The sequence below is a fragment of the Papio anubis genome, chromosome 6 (assembly GCF_008728515.1).
Source record: "Papio anubis isolate 15944 chromosome 6, Panubis1.0, whole genome shotgun sequence".
Taxonomy (NCBI): Eukaryota; Metazoa; Chordata; class Mammalia; order Primates; family Cercopithecidae; genus Papio; species Papio anubis.
Window position 1 is genome coordinate 44,901,266 of NC_044981.1, and position 20,200 is coordinate 44,921,465.

At 37.0% G+C, this 20,200-nt stretch overlaps 1 protein-coding gene across 6 annotated transcripts in view; it reads right to left on the reverse strand.

Annotated features, from left to right (window-relative positions):
- The window catches only part of LOC101009400 (24-hydroxycholesterol 7-alpha-hydroxylase), a 130,906-nt gene that overhangs the window by 47,054 nt on the left and 63,652 nt on the right, over nt 1–20,200 (reverse strand). The window lies entirely within an intron of this gene.

A 20,200-nucleotide genomic window follows, 5' to 3' on the forward strand; every position in this document is an offset into this window, starting at 1 on the left:
CAAAGCCTAACTACATTAGCTTCTTTTTTTTTTTTTTTCTTTTCTTTTTTTGAGACGGAGTCTCGCGCTGTCGCCCAGGCTGGAGTGCAGTGGCCAGATCTCAGCTCACTGCAAGCTCCGCCTCCCAGGTTCACGCCATTCTCCAGCCTCAGCCTCCCGAGTAGCTGGGACTACAGGCGCTGCCACCTCGCCCGGCTATTTTTTGTATTTCTTAGTAGAGACGGGGTTTCACCGTGTTAGCCAGGATGGTCTCGATCTCCTGACCTCGTGATCCGCCCATCTCGGCCTCCCAAAGTGCTGGGATTACAGGCTTGAGCCACCGCGCCCGGCCACATTAGCTTCTTATTGAGGAAAAGGGGCAAAGGAATAGTACTGACTTAATTAAGTTTAAGTACTTGCAAAATAGAAATGATCTTATGGTTTATTTTATTTATAGCTTATTGAGGTAAGATTGACAAGAATTATATATATTTAAAGTGCACAATGAGATGATTATGTGTGTATATATATACACACACACACACACATATATACATGTACCCATATATACACATACACACACATTGTGAAATGATTACCACAGTCAACCTAATGAACATATCCATCATCTCATGTGGTTTCCCTTTTGTGTGTTTGGGGGAAGTGGGGGTGAGAAAACTTAACATCTGTTCTCTTAGAAAATGTCAATTGTACAATACATTATTATTAATTATAGTGACCATGCTGTACACTAGATCTCCAGAACTTATTAATCTTGTAACTGAAAGCTTGTACTCTCTGCCTGATTATCTCCAATCCCCCCAACCCCTGGTAACCACCATTCTACTCTCTGTTTCAATGAGTTCAACTTTTTTAGATTACACATATAAATGACTTTATGTAGGATTTGTCTTTCTGTGTGTGGCTTATTTCACTTAGTATAATGTCTTCCAGGTTGACTCATGTTGTTGCAAATGGCAGGATTTCCTTTTATAAGGCTGAAAAATATTCCATCTCTCTCTCTATACATATATATGTGTAGAATATATATATTATATATGGAGAATACATATTGTATATATGGAGAATATATATTATATATGGAGAATATATATAATATATGGAGAATATATATATTATATATGGAGAATATATATGGAATATATATATATATATCACTTTTTTTTATCCATTCATCAATCAACACTTAGGTTGCTTTAATATTTTGGCTATTGTGTTTAATGCTGCAATGAGCCTAGGAGGGCAAATATTTCTTTGAGATACTGATTTTGTTTCCTTTGGATATATATCCAGAAGTGGAAATGCTGGATCATATGGCAATTTTAAAATGCCTGAATAACTGCCATACTGTTTTCCACAGCAGCTGTTCCATTTTACATTCCCACCAATAATGTACAAAGGTTCCAATTTCTCCACATCCTCACCAGCACTTGTTAATTTCTTTGTTTACAGTAGTCATTCTAATGGATGTGCCAACTCAAAATTATATAGAGATGAATATCTAAGCAAGAGGTTTTGTTTGGAATATATAAGGAATAGAATTGCAATTCAGGGCACACACACAGACTGTGGCCTCTGTTATGCCCACAGAAAAAAGAAATGGTTAGGGTTTACTAGAGCAAGGGAAAGTTATACAAATTGTTTTGAGAGAAAGTTCACTGGTGCTGGCAGCATCTTACAAGAGCTAGTGAGCTCTGATAGGTGAGTTTCAGCAGTTGTCAGGTGGGTCTTATCGTCTTTAAATTATGGTTAGGTCCATGCAGATCTGGATTGAGCTTATAAGACTTAAACAAACAAGCAAACAAACAAAAATCAGGTGTATGTAACCTTAGTGTTTTTCTCATGGCTTCTTGACTCATTTTAGTCGGGTATGACATAAATGACTTCATTTTGTATAATCAACTTTCACAGGTGTAAGGTGGTATCTCAATGGAGTTTTGATTTGCATTTCCCTAATGATTAATGATGTTGAGCATCTTTTCATGTGCTTACTGTCCCTTTGTGTATGTTCTCTGGAGAAATGACTATTTAAGTTCTTTGCTCATTTCTGAATTGGGTTATTTTGTTGTTGTTGAATTTTAGAAGTTCTCTATGCATAATGGATACTAATATCCTTATCAGATACGTAATTTGCAAATATTGTATCCCATTCTGTGTGTTGCCTTTTTGTTCTGTTGATACTGTCTTTTGATGCGCAAAATTTTAAAATTTTCATAAAGTCCAATTTTGTCTATTTTTCATTTGCTGTTTGTGCCTTTGGTGTCATATCCAAAAATTAACGCCAAATCCAATGTCATAAAGCTTGTGCTCTGTTTTTCCTCCTAAGATTTTTATAGTTTTAAGTCTTTATTTTATTTTGAGTTAATTTTGGTGTATGGTATTAGGTAAGGGTACAACTTCATTCTTTTGCATGTAGATATTTAGTTTTCCCAGCGCCATCCATTGAAAAGACTGCCCTTTCCCCATTGAATGGTCTTAGCATCTTTGTCAAAAATCATTTGACCATATATGCCAGGGTTTACTTTGGGGCTCTCTATTCTATTGTATTGGTCTACATGTCTATCTTTATGTCAGTAGCACACTGTTTTAATTACTGTAGCTTTGTAGTAAGTTTCGAAATCAGAAAATAAGAGTGCTCCATTTTGTTCTTCTTTCAAGATTGTTTTGGCTACTTGGGGCCCTTGAAATTTTATATAAATTTTAGAATAGGCTTTTCTATTTCTGCCAAAAAAATAACATCATTGGGATTACACTGAATCTGTAGACTGCTTTGGGTAGCACTGGCATCTATAACATTATTAAGTCTTCCAATGCACAAACATGGGATACATATCTATTCATCTATGTCTTTAATTTCTATCAGCAATGTTATATAGTTTTCAATGTATAAGTCTTTCATCTTCTTGGTTTAGCTAATTCCTAATTATTTTATTCATTTTTATGCTATTATAAATGGGATTGCTTTCATAGCTTCCTTGTCAGATTGTTCAGTTAGTATATAAAAATGCAATGGATTTTTTGTGTGTTCATACTGTACCCTGCTACTTTGTTGAGTACATTTATTAGTTCTAACAGTGTTTTGGGGGCAGTGGATTCTACATATTAGATCATATCATCTGTGAACAGTCATAATTTTACTTTTTCCTTTCTAATTTGGATTCCTTTTATTTCTTTTTGTGCCTAATGGCTCTGGCTACAACTTCCAGTACTATGTCAAATACAAGTAGCAGGAGTGGCATCCTTGTCTTGTTCCTGGTCATAGAGAAAAGTTTCTAATCTGTAACCATTAAGTATGATGTTAGCTGTGGGCTTGTCATATATGGCCTTTATTATGTTGAGGTACTTTCCTTCTATACTCGATTTGTTGACAGTTTTTTATCATGAAAAGATGTTAAGTTTTGTCAAATGTTTTTTCTGCATCCATTGATAAAATCATATAATTTTTGCTTTTCATTTTGTTAATGTGGTATATGACATTCTTCCCTTGCATAAGTTGGACCACCCTTGCATCCAAGGGATAAATACTACTTGATCATGGTGTATGATCCTTTTAATTTGCTGTTGAATACAAGTGTCAGTATTTTTTTTTTTTTTGTAGAAGCTTTGCATTTATGTTCATCAAGAATATGGACCTGTAGTTTTCTTTTCTTGTAGTGTCCTTGTCTGACTTTTGTGTCAGGGTAATACTTTGTAAAATGAGTTTGGAAGTGTTCTCTCTTCAATTTTTTCGAAGAGTTGGAAAATAGTTTGTACTAATTCTTTAAATGTTCAGTAAAATTCAGAAGGGAAACAGTTCATGGGCTTTTCTTTGATGGCAGACTTTAAATTTGTGATTCAATCTCCTTACTTGTTGTTGATCTGTTAAGATTTTCTATTTCTTTATAATTCAGTCTTGGTAGGTTTTATGTTTCTGGAAATTAATCTAGTTTTTCTAGGTTATCTAACTTGTTTTATTTAAATGCTCATAGTAATCTCTTATGATCCTATGTGTTATCTGTTGTCCTCTTTCACTTCTGATTTATTTGTCTTCTCTCTCTTTTCATCAATCTACCAAAAGATATATCATTTTTCAAGGCTTAATTTTTTAACTGAAAAACCTTTTTGTTGACTTTTTAAATTGTTTTTCTAGTCTCTATTTCATTTATTTCTGCTTTGAGCTTTATTTCCATATGTCTGCTAACTTTGTGCTTCATTTGTTCTTCTTTATCTAGTTCCTTGAGGTGTAAATTTAGATTGTTTGAGGTCTTTCTTTATCCCTAATGTAGGTGTTTATCACTATATACTTCCCTCTTAGAACTGTGTTTGATGCACTCTGTAAGTTTTGGTATGTTGTTGTGTTAGTCCATTTGTGTTGCTATGAAGGAATGCTATGAAGAGACTAGGGAATTTATGAAGAAAAGAGGCTTATTTGGCTCATGGTTCTGCAGGCTGTACATGAAGCATAGTGCCAGCATCTGCTTCTGGTGAGGGCCTCAGGAGGCTTATAATCATGGAAGAAGGTGAAGGGGAGCCAGCATGCAACATGGTGAGAGAGAATGCAAGAGAGAAATGGGAGAGGTCCCAAACTCTTTTTACAGATCTTGCAGTAGTTCATTGCCACACAACAGCCCCAAGCTCTTCATGGGGGATTTCCTCTCATTATCCAAACACCTCCCAATAGGGTCACCTCCAATACTGAAGATCACATTTCAACATGAGATTTTGAGGGAACACACATCCGTACCATATCAGATGTGTTTCCATTTTTACTTGTCTCAAAATTTAAACAAAGTGTTATGTCTTTTTTGGCCCGTTGTTATTCAGTAGTATGTTAATTTCCATATAGTTGTGAATTTTCCAGTTTTCCTCCTGTTATTGATTTCTAGTTTCATACCATTGTGGTAAGAAAGGGCACTTGATATGCCTTCAACTTTCTTAAATTTTTTTGTGGTCTACTATATGACCTATCTTGGAGAATGTCATATACTAGACATAGGTGCTTGAGAAGAATGTGTATGCTGCTGCTATTGGATGAAATGTTCTGTATATGTCTGTTAGGTCCATTTGGTCTAAAATGTAGTTCAAGTCCAATGTTTCCTTATTGATTTTCTTCCTGGATGATCTCTCTATTGTTGAAAGTGGGGTATTTAAGTCCTCTACTATTATTGCATTGATATTTATTTATCCCTTTAGATCTGTTAATATTTGCTTTGTATATTTAGATGCTGTGATGTTGGGTACACATATATTTACAATTGTTATACGCTCTTGATGAATTTATCCCTTTATCATTATATAATGACCTTCTTTGTCTTATTTTACAGTTTCTGAATTAATGTCTATTTTGTCTAATCAGAGCTAACCCTGCTGTCTTTTGGTTTACATTTACATGGAGTACCTTTTTCCATCCCCTTCACTTTCAGCCTATATGTGTCCTCAAGGGAGCATTTTATAGGCAGTATATAGTTGGGTATTGTTTCTGTTTGTTTGCTTTGTTTTGTTTTGTTTTTTACCAATTCTGTTATTATGTGACTTTTGACTACATAATTTAATCCATTTACATGTAAAGTAATTAATTATAGGTAAGAACTTACTATTGCCATTTTGTAAAAATTTTCTGTTTTGTATTTCCTTAGTTCCTTTGTTCCTCTCTTGCTATCTTCCTTTCTGATATGGTTAGTTTCTACAGTGGTATGCTTTAATTCATTTCTCTTTATCTCTTGTATATCTACTATAGCTTTTAGCTTTGTGGTCACTATGAGTCTTACAGAAAGCATGCTTATAGCAATATATTTTATATATATCCAATATATATATATCCAAGGGTGCACTCAATTTAACTTCACTTGCCTACAGAAATTCTACATTTTACTTGTCTCCCACCCCTACATGCATTATATGTTTTTGATGTCACAATTTACTGCTTTTTATATTATGTATCTATTAACAAAATATTGTAGCTATAGTTATGTTTAATACTTTTGTGTTTAATCTTTTTCTGTAGTTAAAACACATTTATATAACACCATTATTGGATCATAATATTCCGATTTTGACTATATATTTACCATGACCAATGGCTTTTATACTTTCATGAATTTTTATGTTATTAATTTGTGTCCTTTCATTTAAGCTTGAAGAAGTGCCTTTAGCATTTCTTATAAGGCAGGTATAGTAGTGATGAATTCCTTCAGCTTTGTTTGTCTGGAAATATCTTTATCTCACCTTCATTTTGGAAGGATAGCTTTGCCAGATATGGTATTATTGGTTTTCAGAGTGTTTTTTCTTTTAGTAGTTTGAATATATCATCCCATTATTTTCTGGCCTATGAAGTTTCTCCTGAAAAGTACAATATAGTTATATAAAGGTTCTCTTGTATGTGACAAGTCACTTTTCTCTTGCTGCTTTTAAATTTCTTTGTCTTTGACTTTTGGCAATTTGATTATAAGGTGTCATGGTGAAGTTCTCTTTGGGTTGAACATATTTGGAGACATTTGAGTTTCACAGGTGTAAATGTCCATATCTCTCTCAGGGTTTGGGAAAATTTGAGCCATAACTTCTTTAAATAAGATTTCTTCCTCTTTCTCAATCCTCCTCTGAGACTTCTATGATGCATACATTGGTTTCATGATTAGTGTCCGTTAAGTCCCATAGGTTTACTTTACTCTTTTCAACTTTTTCTCCTTAGTCTGGATAATTTCCAAAGACCTATCTTCAATCTCAGAGATTTTTTTCTTCTGTTTCGTTGAGTCTGTTGTTGAAGTTCCCTATTGCATTTTTTCAGTTGATTCACTGTATTTTTCAGCCCCAGGATTTATGTTTGCTTTCTTTTTATCTTTCTCTCTTTGCTTCACTTCTAGTTTTATTCATGTATTATTATTCTGATTGATATTATTGAGTTCTCTTGTATCTTGATGAGTTTCTCTAAAATAATTATTTTGAATTCCTTTTTAGGAAGCTTATAGATCTCTAGTTCTTTAGGGTTTCTTACTGGAAAATTATAGAGGTCTTTTGGTGATGCCATTTTTCCTTTGTGTAGGTGTTTATGACCTTGCAATGATATCTGTGCATTTGAGGGAGCAGTCATCTCTTCAAGATTGATGGACTGGATTTGTGGGCAAATATTTTCATTTGTGGGTGAGTGCTATGCTAAGTGAATAGGATGTGGTGGCATAGTCTGTGCAGTTCCATCAGCTGTAATCAATATTTGGCAGGACTGCGGGGGTCCTCAGTGGCCAAGGTTGTAGATGTATTTGAAGGCAGCAGTAGTGATGAAAGTTTTAGAGGGCCTTAGTGTCAAAGGTTGCTGTGGTCTTCCTGCTATTCTTTTTTCTGGGGCCTCCTAGGACACTGGGGGAAGTCCTAGCCAAAGGGATCCTCTTGGTGCTGGGTCTGTCACAAGGGCATGCTGGTAACCACAGTAGCACCGGTTCTAGGGCACAGGCATTTTTTGTGGCAGTGGTGGTCCCAGTATTCAGGGCACAGGTGCTCAGAGCAACATCAGAGTCAAGAGTCCTGGGCTCAGGAGTGTATGGAACATCTATGGCACCTGGAGAACAGGGCCATAATTCTATAGCAGTGGGTGTCATCAGTGTCTGAGACAGGCATTTGACAGTCTTGACTGATACAACCAAAGTAAATGAAGCTCAGGCCTCTAAGAAAGCACAGGTTATTTAGAAAGCAATTATATGATTAGTAAGTGCTAATACAAGATTTCATGGAGTTCAATAATTCTTGAAAGAAAACTCTTGCTTTTAAGGGAATTATATTACTGAGGATACTTTTGGTTGCAAGGAACAGAAAAGACACTTCATACTTATTTATATATTGAAGGAAATGCATTGCTTTATGTATGTGAAAAACCTGTGGCTCATGCTGGCTTCAGGAATAGATCATTTCAGCAGCTCAGTGATGTTGCCATGGAGTCAGGTTCCTTCTACTGCTCTGTTTTATATTATCAACTTCAGCATAATATTGTCTGCTTTTCTAGTCTCAAAATAGCTGCATCAGTTTCTGGGGTCAAATATGTCTTTATGAAGATCCTGAAGGAATGATTATTTTGAACCCAGAAGTCTCAACAGGAACTCTAGCAGTTAATTTTCCTGCTTAAAACATCTGCCAATACCTAAACCAATCACTATTGTAAAGGAGAGAGGGGGCAAGGACGTTATGTGCTGGTTGTCTTAGGGAAGTGTTCCATCTCTACAGAGCTGGGAGTGGAATCAGTGCTTCAGAATCCCCATGGATATCCAAATGAAAATTAAAACTGTTAGAAAGGGAGGAGAAGGATTAGGTGATGAGGAGATAATAACCTATGGACAATGTTGTAACATAGCACAGTTTTAATTCTAGTCCCCTTTTCTTAGGAATGAAATTTCTTTTGAACATTGGAGATACCTAACTTATTAAAGAGTAGTCATTCAGTTAAGATGAGATGAGAAAGCCCATGGGAGAAAAAAAAGGATATCCAACCTTAAGTGGCCTTTCTTTCTCTCCATAGATACATATCCTGCCCAGGTATTCTGTGCACAGGACAAGGGCTGGAGATCTACTTTGTAAATAAAGGAAAAGGGTGTCATCCTGAAATTTTTACTCAGAAATAAACATAGTTTGTTTTAGAATCACTTTGGTCTAAGTATCAAAAATCACTGTTAATTTTTTTAGGGAGCCAAGATGGCCAACTAGATACAGCCAGGAAGAAACTCTCCCACTGAAAGAGACCAGACTATCAAGGAGACCAGCATACTCTGAACAGGTCTTTGGAAAGAAGGTATTGAGAGTGGACAGAAAAAGTACACAGACCACAGGCTGAAAGTAGAGAAAGTTGGGAACACTGCAGGGGGTTGCAAAGCACCAGGACTCATTTCTGGGCCCAAGAGCCTTCTAGGGAAAGGGTGAGTGAAATAGGCATGGAGTGGCTCACCTTCACCATGGACTTCTGGGATCCTAGCTATGGGAGATCTCACAACTCCCATGGACATTTGAGCTGCCAGTGATAATTGCCTGGAGAGTTGGCAGAAACAGAATTCCAGCCTGGAAGGAGCCCAGAGGGTTTGACATGGGAATGTCTATAGTGGAGCATGGCCATGGACACTCATCCCATAAAGCTCACCATACTCCTTTAGGTGACTTTAGCCTTTGTTAGCTGCTGGACCTGGAGAAAGTGGGGCTGTCTTGTCCATGGGACAGGGCCAGTCTGGTTTGAGCACACCCCAGTCTGCTGGCCTCTCTCAGGGTCCCTGCCTGGCTGCAAACACAGGCAGCCCAGCCTCAGTTGCCCAGCCAAAGTGCTTGTCAGTGGCCACAACAGTTCTTTCACTGGCAGATGCTGCATACCCACTGGAGCACTTTTGCACCTTGCCAGCATGCACCCACCTGCAGCCTTCCCACATTGATGTACACTCATCCATAGCATCTCCTTGTCCCCACCTCACTGGAATACATGCACACAGGGGCCCACCACTGCCCTGCCAGAGCACTTTTGCCAGAAGCTCCAGTCAAGTATTATTGCCAACAGACTGGAAACACCTCAAATGCTCCAGCATAGCCCATGCTTTAACTTCAAGGGGCCCCAGAACAAAGCTGTGGGCCTGCTCTGAGCCCTCCTGGGTTAGAGCACCCAGTCCAGGAGTGCTGAGCTGAGCCTTGGGTCTCTGAAAACATCCAGATATGAAGCCAGTCAACTAAATCCAACTTATACCACAACCAAATCCTCAAGGGCATTGTATTAGTCCATTCTCACAATGCTATAAAGAAATACCTGAGACTGTAATTTATGAAGAAAAAAGGTTTAATTGGCTCATGGTTCAGCTGGCTGTACAGGAAACATAGTGGCTTCTACTTCTGGTGGGGTGGGTAGAGGCCGAACTTCAGGAAACTTCCAATCACGATGGAAGGCAGAGGGGGAGCAAGCTTCTTACATGGCAGGAACAGGAGCAAGAAAGAGATGGGGGAAGTGCTACACACTTTTAAACAACCAGATCTCACAAGAACGCAGTCAGTATTATGAGGACAGAGCCAAGAGGGATGCTGCTAAATCATTCATGGAAAACATCTCCATTATCCAATCACCTCCCACCAGGACCCACCTCCAAAACCGAGGATTCCAATTCAATATGAGATTTGGGTGGGGACGTAGATCCAAACCATATCAGGTATCAAAGAATATAAGAAGCATAAAGTCCCATCCAAAAGACTGCCACTTTGAAGATTAAAAGAACATCAGCTCACACAGATGAGAAGAAACCAGTGCAAGAATTCTGGCAACTCTGAAAGCCAGAGCATTTTTTAACCTCCAAACTATCACATTAGCTCTCCAGCAATAGTTCTCAACCAGCCTGAAATAGCTGAAATGACAGATATAGAATTCGGAATCTGGATGGCAAGGAAGCTCATCAAGATATAGGAGAAGGCTGAAACCCAATCCAAGGAAAACACTGAAACGGTCCAAGAGTTGAAAGATGTGACAGCCATTTTAACAAAGAACCAAACTGAGTTTCTAGAAATGAGAAATTCACCACAGGAATTTCAGAATGCAATTGGAAGCATTGATAACAGAGTAAACCAAGTTGAGGAAAGAATCTCAGGGCTTGAAGACAGCTCCTTCAAATCAATGCGGGCAGACAACAATAAAGAAAAAATAATTTATAAAAATGAACAAAATCTTTTAGAAATATGAGATTATGTTAAGAGACCAAACCTACAACTTGCTGGCATTCCTGAAAAAGATGGAGAGAGAACAAGCAACTTGGAAAACATATTTCAGGATATTGTCCACAAAAATTTCCTCAACTTCACTAGAGAGGTTGACATGCTCGTAAGATTCTCCAAAGTCAATGCAAAAGAAAAAATCTTAGAGGCAGCAACAGAGAAGGGGCAGATCATGTACAAAGGAATTGCCATCACGCTAACAGTGAAACTTTCAGCAGAAACTTTACATGCCATGAGAGATTGGGGTGTATATTTAGCATCCTTAAAGCAGAGAAATTCCAACCAAGGATTTCATAGCCAAAAAAACTAAGATTCATGAGCAAAGGAGAAATAAAATCCTTTTCAGACAAGCAAATGTAAACAGAATTCATTACCACTAGATCTGCCTTACAAGAGGTCCTTAAGGGACACCAAACATAGAAAGAAAAGATCATTATCTGCCACCACAAAAACACACTTAAGTACATAGCCCACTGACACTATAAAGCAACTACATAATCAAGTCTACTTAAGAACCAGTGAACAACACAGTGACAAGATCATATCTTCACATACTGATATTAACCTTGAATATAAACAGGCTAAGAACCCCATTTAAAAGGCACAGGGTGGCAAGCTGGATAAAGAAACAAGACCCAACTGTATTCTGTCTTCAAGAGGCCAATTTCACATGCAATGACACCAAAGGCTCAAGGTAAGGGGATAGAGAAAGATCTATCAAGCAAACAGAAAATAAAAAAAGAGTAGGGGTTGTTATTCTTATTTCAAACAAAAGAGACTTGAAACCAACAATGCTCAAAAAAGACAAAGAAGGGTGTTACATAACGATAAAGCGTTAAATTCAACAAGAAGACTTAACTTTCCTAAATATACATGAATCTAACACTGGAGCACCCAGATTCATAAAAAATTCTTAGAGGCTTATATTGAGATTTAGATACCACACAATAATAGTGGGAGACTTTAACAACACACTGACAGTGTCAGAAAAGCCATCAAAGCAGAAAATCTAACAAATATATTCAGAACCTAAATTCAACACTTGGCCAAATGGACCAAACAGACATCTACAGAATACTCCACCCAACAACAGAATAGACGTTATTCTCATATGCACATGGCACATACTCTAGGATTGACCACATGCTGGGTCATAAAAGCAATACTCAACAAATTCAAAAAACCAAAACCATACCAACCACACTCTCGGACCACAGTGCAACAAAAATAGAAATTAATACCAAGAACATCTCTCAAAACCATATAATTAGATAGAAATTAAATACTCTGCTCCTGAATGACTTTAAAGAATGAAATTAATGCAGAAATAGAAACAAATACTTGGAAATAAATGAAAACAAAGATACAACATACCAGAATCTCTGAGACACAGCTAAAGCAGTGTTAAAAGGAAAGTTTACAGTGCCAAATGCCTACATCAAGAAGTTAGAAAGATCTCAACTTAACAATCTAATATCACCTATGGAAACTAGAAAACCAAGCACAAACCAACCCCAAAGCTAACAGAATAAAATAAATGACCAAAATTGGAGTTGAACCAAAATTGAGATGCAAAAATCGAGACACAAAAATCCATATAAAAGATTTATAAGAAAACCGAAACTTTGTTTTTTGAAAGAATAAGTAAGATTCATACACCACCAGCTAGACAGATTAATAAAAAAAAAAAGATAAAAGATCCAAATAAACACAATCAGAAATGACAAAGGGGACATTACAACCAACCCCACAGAAATAATTTAAAAAATCCTCAGAGAGTATTATGAACACATCTATGCACACAAACTTGAAAACCTAGAATAAATGAATGAGTTCCTGGAAACATGCAGCTTTCCAAGATTTTACTAGGAAGAAATTGAAATCCTGAACAGATCAATAATGAGTTCTGAAATGGAATGAAAACTCATTATTATATTATAATCTAACAACCAAAAAAAGCCCTGGACCAGACGGATTCACAGCTGAATTCTACCAGACACATAAAGAAGAGCTGGTACCAATCTTGAAATAATTGGTACTGAAATTGTTCAAAAAAGTCAAGGAGGAGGGACTCCTCCCTAACTCGTTCTGTGAGGACAGCATCATTCTGACACCAAAATCTGGCAGAGACAATGAAAAGAGAAAACTTCAGGTCAATATTGCTGAATAACATACATGCAACAATTCTCAACAAAATACTAGCAAATTGATTTCAGCCATATACAAAAAAGCTAATCCACCACGCTTTGTATACCAGGAATAAAGTCTACTTTAAAGTAAATAAAGCTTACTTTGTTTACTTTATTCACCTAGGATACAAGATTGGTTCAATACACACAAATCAATCAATGTGATTCATCTCATAAACTAAAACAAAAAATACATGATCATCTCAATAGATGCAGAAAAGGCCTTCGATAAAATTCCACATTCCTTCATGTTAAAAACCATCAACAAACTAGGCATAGGAGGAACATACCTCAAAATAATGCTAGCCATCTATAATAAACTCATAACTGACATCATGCTGAATGGGCAAAAATTGGAACCCTTCCCCTTGAAAACTGAAAGAAGACAAGAATGCCCAACTCTCATACTCCAATTCAACCTAGTACTAGAAGTCCAAGCCAGAGCAATCAGGCAAGAGAAAGAAATAAAAGGCATCCAAACAGGAAGAGAAGAAATCAAACTCTCTCTCTTCACAAATGATATGATTCTATACCTAGAAAACGCCAGTCTGTCCCAAATCTCCTAAAGCTGATAAATAACTTCAGTAAAGTTTCAGAATACAAAATCAATGTGCAAAAATCAGTGGTATTTCTATACACCAACAACGCCCAAGCTGAGAGCCAAATCAAGAATGCACTCCCATTCACAACAGCCACACACATAAAATACCTAGGAACACAGCTAACCAGGAAGGTAAAATATATTTAAATTCAGAATTTAAAAACACTGAGCAAAGAAATCAGAGATGACACAAACAAATGGGGAAAGCGTTCCATGCTCATGGAAAGGAAGAAGCAATATTGTTAAAATGGTCATACTGCCCAGAGCAATTTAAATATTCAATGCTATTCCTATCAAACTACCAATGTCATTTTTCACAGAATTAGAAAAAAACGATTCTAAAATCCAAATGGAACCAAAAAAGAGCCCAAATTGCCAGAGTAATCCTAAGCAAAAAGAACAAAGCCAGGGACATCACGTTACCTGACTTCAAACCATACTACAAGGCTACAGTAACCCAAACAGCATGATACTGGTACAAAAACAGACATATAGACCAATGGAACAGGTTAGAAAATCCAGGAATAAAGCTGCACACCTAAAAACATCAGATCAAATAAGTAAGCAATAAAAATAAGCAACGGGGAAAGGACTCCCTGTTCAATAAATGGTGCTGGGATAAACCACCTAGCCATATGTAGAAGGTTGAAACTGGACTCCTTCTTTCACTGCATACAAAAATCAACTCAGGATGAATAAAGACTTAAATGTAAGACCTGAAACTATAATGACTCTAAAAGAAAATCTAGGAAATACCATTCTGGAGATAGGCCTTGGCAAGGATTTCATGATAAAGTCTCCAAAAGCCATTGCAACAAAAACGAAAATAGACAAGTGGGACCTAATTAAACTGAAAAGCTTCTGCACAGTAAGAGAAACTATCAACAGAGTAAAGAGACAATCGACAGAATGGGAGAAAATATTTGGCATATGCATCTGACAAAGGTCTAATATCCAGAATCTATAAGGAACTTAAATCAACAAGCAAAACACAAACAACCCCATTTAACGAATGGGCAAAGAATATGAACAGACATTTCTCAAAAGAAGAAATACACGTGGAAAACAAGCATATAAAAAACTGTGCAACATCACCAATCATTAAAGGAATGCAAATCAAAACCACAATTAGATAACGTCTCACATCAGCCAGAATGGTTATTATCAAAAAGTCAAAAAATAACAGATGCTGGTGAGGTTAGGGAGAAAAGGCAATGCTTATACATTGCTGATGGGAATGTAAGACAGTTCAGCCACTATAAAAAGCAGTTTGGAGATTTCTCAAAGAACTTAGAACTACCATTTGACTCAGCAATCCCATTACACCCAAAGGAATATAAATGATTATACCAAAAATACACATGAACTCATACATTCATTGCAACACTATTCACAATAGCAAAGATATGAAATCAACCTAGATGCCCGTTAACAGTGGACTAGATTTAAAATTATGTGGGGCCCGGTGCAGTCGCTTATGCCTGTAATCCCAGCACTTTAGGAAGCCAAGGTGAGAGGATCACTTGAGCTCAGGAGTTCAAGATCAGCCCAGGAAATAGAGTGAGAACTTGTCTCTACTAAATTTGTTTTAAAAATTAGTTGGCCACTATGGCATATGCCTGTAGGGCCAGTGACTCAGGAGGCTGAGGTGAGAGGATGCTTGAGCACAGGAGGTTGAAGCTACAGTGAGCTATGATCATGGCAGTGCACTTCAGCCTGGGCAACAGGGCCTGTCTCAAAAAAAAAAAAAAAAAAAAAAAGGGAAAAAAAAAGAGAGAGAGAAAAGAAAAGAAAAAGAAAGTATGGTACATAATAACACCATGAAATACTATGCAGCTATAAAATAGAATGAAATCCTGCCCTTTGCAGCAACATGGATGCAGTTGAAGACCATTATCCTAAATGAATTAATACAGGAACAGAAAACCAAATACAGTATGTTCTCATTTATAAGTGGGAACTAAACGTGGAATATACATGGACACAAAGAGAGCCTCGTTGAGGGTGGAGCATGGGAGGAGGGTGAGGTTCAAAAAACTACGTATTGGGCACTGTGCTTACTACCTGGGTGACAAATCATTTGTACATCAAACTACAGAGACACTCAATCTAGCCATGTAACAAACCTGCACATGCACCCCTTGAACCCAAAATAAAAGTTGAAAAAGAAAAAAAGATCACTCTTGAATTGCTGCTTCTGTTCTTGACATACTTATATCTTAGCTTCATACTGAAGTATCAAAATGAAGTGGCCAGGAAAATAATGACAGCAATTTTGCCAATGGTTTCTATGCTCCTTTGAGTGACTTGTTGCTCCTTTGCAAAAAGGTGGGAAGACAGAAGCATGGCTAAAAATCAATAAGGATTCTGATAACCTGGCTCAGAGTCTTAGAATTAGCCACATTCACCTTTCCTACCCTCATTCCTAACCCTCTTTTATATACTCTCCAGGATCTGTGCACACTCTTGTGAAAACATTAGGAAACAATTATACAAGTAAATACAGTTCCTTTAATTATATTTAACAACTAGAGTTGAGGGAATGCATTTGTTTATGGAACAAATTCCTCAGAATAGATTGGATTTTTAAATTGTCATTAAATCCATGGGGATTTAAATTTGCTCATTCCTTAAAAGCAATCAGCTATTTCTAAGTATAAAAGGCAGAAAGCTACTAATAACACTTCTCAAATACAAGAGTGTGCAGATACTTACTATATAAGGCACAGCTTTTAAAATGGCATTATCTTTAACATAAATATATAGAAAAAAAAGGTGCTCAGAGCATCAAAAGTCCCAAATATATGATTGCCTTGCTATCACTAACATATGGGTACATTATATTCCTATGAGCACTTAATTTGTTTTCTTGCCTTGAAATTTGATACTGCTGAATCTTAGGAAGCTGAGCTTTCTTTTATGTTGTTTACTGATTATTCTCATCTAGTCCAAAAGCCTTTTCTAATCGTCCTTCCTCCAAATTCTTATGGCAGTTGTTACATATCTGAGTCTTCTGGCATTTGTCATGTCCCATCTTAAGCTGTTAAGTAGGGCTTGTTTTTCATATTGCTGTCTCATTTCCCCAACCACATTATAACCAATTCAGAAATGTTACGAGTCTTTGACTCTTCCCAGTTTTTAATAAAGTGACTTGGGTAAGAATATAACATCCTCAAGGAAAGGGGCTCCATCTGATTTGTTTTCCATGATAACTGCTAGAACCCTATCCTGATACATAGCACACACTCAGTAAATAGTTATCGAATAAAAGAATAATTGTATTAATACTAGATGCTTCAGAGATGTTTGGTTAAAAACAGTACTACTAAATTACTATTAGATGGTCCTCTGATTTTAAATTTTCCAATAGATGTGTGATTTTTCATTAGGAATTCAAGACAAGTCCATGACTTTGTGGCCTAGGACTCCCCAGAATACATGAAAGACCCAAACACACACAAAAAGTAAAAATCACACTTTCTATTCCTGAGGAATCCATGCGTCATTTTCACTTCTCAAGTATTGCAGCCTTCCTCTTATTACACCCTCTTCTTATCCAAGCATGCCTTTATAAGCAGATTAATCTTGCCAAAGATCAGGGCTGTTGTTTTATACCGGAGTTTAGGCCTATCAATTTGCACAATGACATAGCCAGCCAGGCAGTCTCTTGCGGGAATCAGAACCAAGGAAAATCAAGCCTGTTGGTTTTGGTGTGTGTTCCAGGGCACAGGTATAGCAAGCATATGCCTAAGATCATCAGCTTTCAGAGATGCTCACTCAAAGGAGTTGTCCTCTACACTGAAAGTCCTCCGTCTTATTCCTCCATTTAAATAGTACAGTTTAATGTGACACTGTCCACTATAATGAGACTGTTCACTTTACAAGCTGCACTTTCTGAACAAGTCTGGTGGTTCATGCTGCTCTTTCCTGTTTGTTTTTCCGAAACAAAACAAAACAAAAACAAATCACCAGACTTCTCCAGTAGTAGAATTACTAGAAAGATTTTCTTCCATGTGCTACAAGGAAGTGCCTAGCAGTGGGATCCTGCTCCAAATCTACTTTCAGAACCCCCACGAATAGGAAGAGGAACCACAGTTCTTCCGTTCTGATTTTTAGTTGTTATCCCACGGCAGCACCGAGTACTTATTGAGTTAAATCAGCACAACATTCTGTGTTTACTTGTGAGAGGGGTTCTTATACCACCTCAGGGGTTTGAACTCCAACAAGTGACGGCTGCAAGGCCATAAGAGTGTGTGTTCATGACAAACTTTGATCATCAGCCATATTACGGGCAACTTTCTCTGACTCACTGAGTATTTGGTGCATGAGAAAATAAATTGGCTCCTGGAACACAAATCAAGAATGAGTGCAATTTTCTGGGGATTACAACTAAGGATTTGTGCGATTAAATTTCTAGTGCAAAAAAAATCTATCTTGGTATACATTGTCCAAATGAAGTCATTTGCTTTCCTGGGCAATTTTCGATTTTATTTCTCTTTAGAAACAAAACATTTCATGAATTGGCTGTTTAAAATAATTAATAAATGATAAGAAAAAATTAATGACATTTTAAAACAGAAACAGTAGAAAACTAAACTTAATGAGGTTTCTTAAATAGGTCACATGTATTCAACATTTATATTTAACTGGTAGATTTTGGTTAAGTGATATATATTTTGACATACTCGACTATCAAAGGAAAACTTAAGATCTTGCTCCCAGACTCTCTCTTGTTTCTGATTTCTCTATTTCCACCACCTCTACCAGACACCTGGATTTAAAGCCACAGTCCACCTCAAAGCCTTCCTCTCACCTGACCCACACTTCTAATCATCTTCCAAATCTGGTAGATTCTACTACTCCGTGTCTCACACATAGAATATTAGCATAACCATATAACCTAAGTCATGCTTCACACAAATCCATTCTGCCCAAAACCTTTTAGTTTTTTATTAGTGCCATGTGAGCTGCAAATAAACTCATACATCAGGTATTACGGGGCCTTTTCAATTGGGCCAGTGTACCTTGTCAGTCTCACTTCTCACCACTGCAATCTGGTCCCAGTAACAGTAAAACCATAAGGCCTTAAGCCACACGCCTCTGTGCTTAGTAACCATTTGCTCATTCTGTTGTCTCAAGCTAAAAGATCTTCCGCCACTTTCCCCAGGAAATCTTCTGAGATCATCTTATCCAGACGTATCTTTCTCTTGAAGCTCAGTGTGATGCTTTGGCATCTCTCAACCAGAAATCCTGGCAGTTATTTATTAATTCAATGTCCACTTTGCCCCTACTAAGTTGTTTCTCATGTGGGTTGAGAACATGTCTTACTCATGCCCAAAGCCCCTGTGGTACCCAGAACACTGCCTTGCACAGAGTAAGAGCTCAGCGCACTGTAAAAATATGTAGTTTATGTCTAAAGAAGATACTATTGATTGAGTTGCAGCGTCATGGTTCCCTTTACTATACCAATTACTTTCCAACTCAAAAAGAATGTCTGTTAGCTTCAAAAGCCATCATAGAGGTAGTAAAAGCCCCTCTTGGAAACAGTAGTCAGTAGGTAATCCTTGATAGTTGGCCCATACTATATACTCCATTGCAAGAGATTTCAGTCGTTGGTTTAAAATACTGCTAGCTCCAGGTCAAGGATGATTATAATAAATTCTTTAGTTGCTATTGGTATATATATACACACACCTATATATAGGTATATATAAATAAAATACAAATAAAGCAAATTAATACCAATATATAGGTGTGTATGTATGTGTATATGTGTGTATATATATAGTGATATAAAGACACCTGAAGAAAAGTAGCATCTATTGTTTTTAGAAGAGCTATTCTTAGGACGTTGACACTTGGTATGTGACAAAAACAAGAAATTTGTTATTGGCTTAAGAACTGCTTCTCTAAAGTGAAAATAATACAAGAGGCAGGACGAGTATGATGGGTTTTTGTTGCTAACATTGTTGTGTGTTATATGATGTCCCTAAAGTAACTGACACTCAATTACAATGTTCAACTTTGGAGTTTTATGGTTGGCATCTCAGTATATGGTGGGTATTCAGCTCTAAACAATGGAACCCTCAACTAAAACTGACTTGAAAAGTAAGGACACTTATTATCTAACATAACAGAAAGTAGACAAGTTCCTCAAAACTGATGAATTCAGCAACAAAATAATATTACCGAGATTTCAGGGATTCAGGCTCCTAATATATTTCTACTCTGCCATCTACAGACTGCACCATCATATAGCTTATTCCTCTTGAACTTGCTGCTAGTAACATCTGAGGCTGCATGCTTCCTTGTTCATATCCAGTGGGACAGGATGAACGGGGCCTCATCCTGAAGAAGTCTCTCCTTTCACTCTGATTGGCCAGTTTAGCTCAATTCCTACCTCAGGACAAGCAGCTCAGCAAAACGCCAGGTACCCATTTGCTCAGGCTTAGGTTTCTAGACTAATGTCTAAAATGAGGATAGAATTTCCATGATTGGCTAAGACTAATTAATACTATTTTAGGGCAAGCGTAAATTACTACAATCATACTGATACTCTAAATACATGAAAAACAGAAGGATGGAATGGATACTGTGGAGCAAGTAATGACTGCAAATATGGGCTCGCATTACTGTTCAAATAGTGAAGATGACTGACTTCAAGAAACTACAATTTTTCAAATATAAAAATTTAATGGATTTTTACATTCATTGAGTGAGA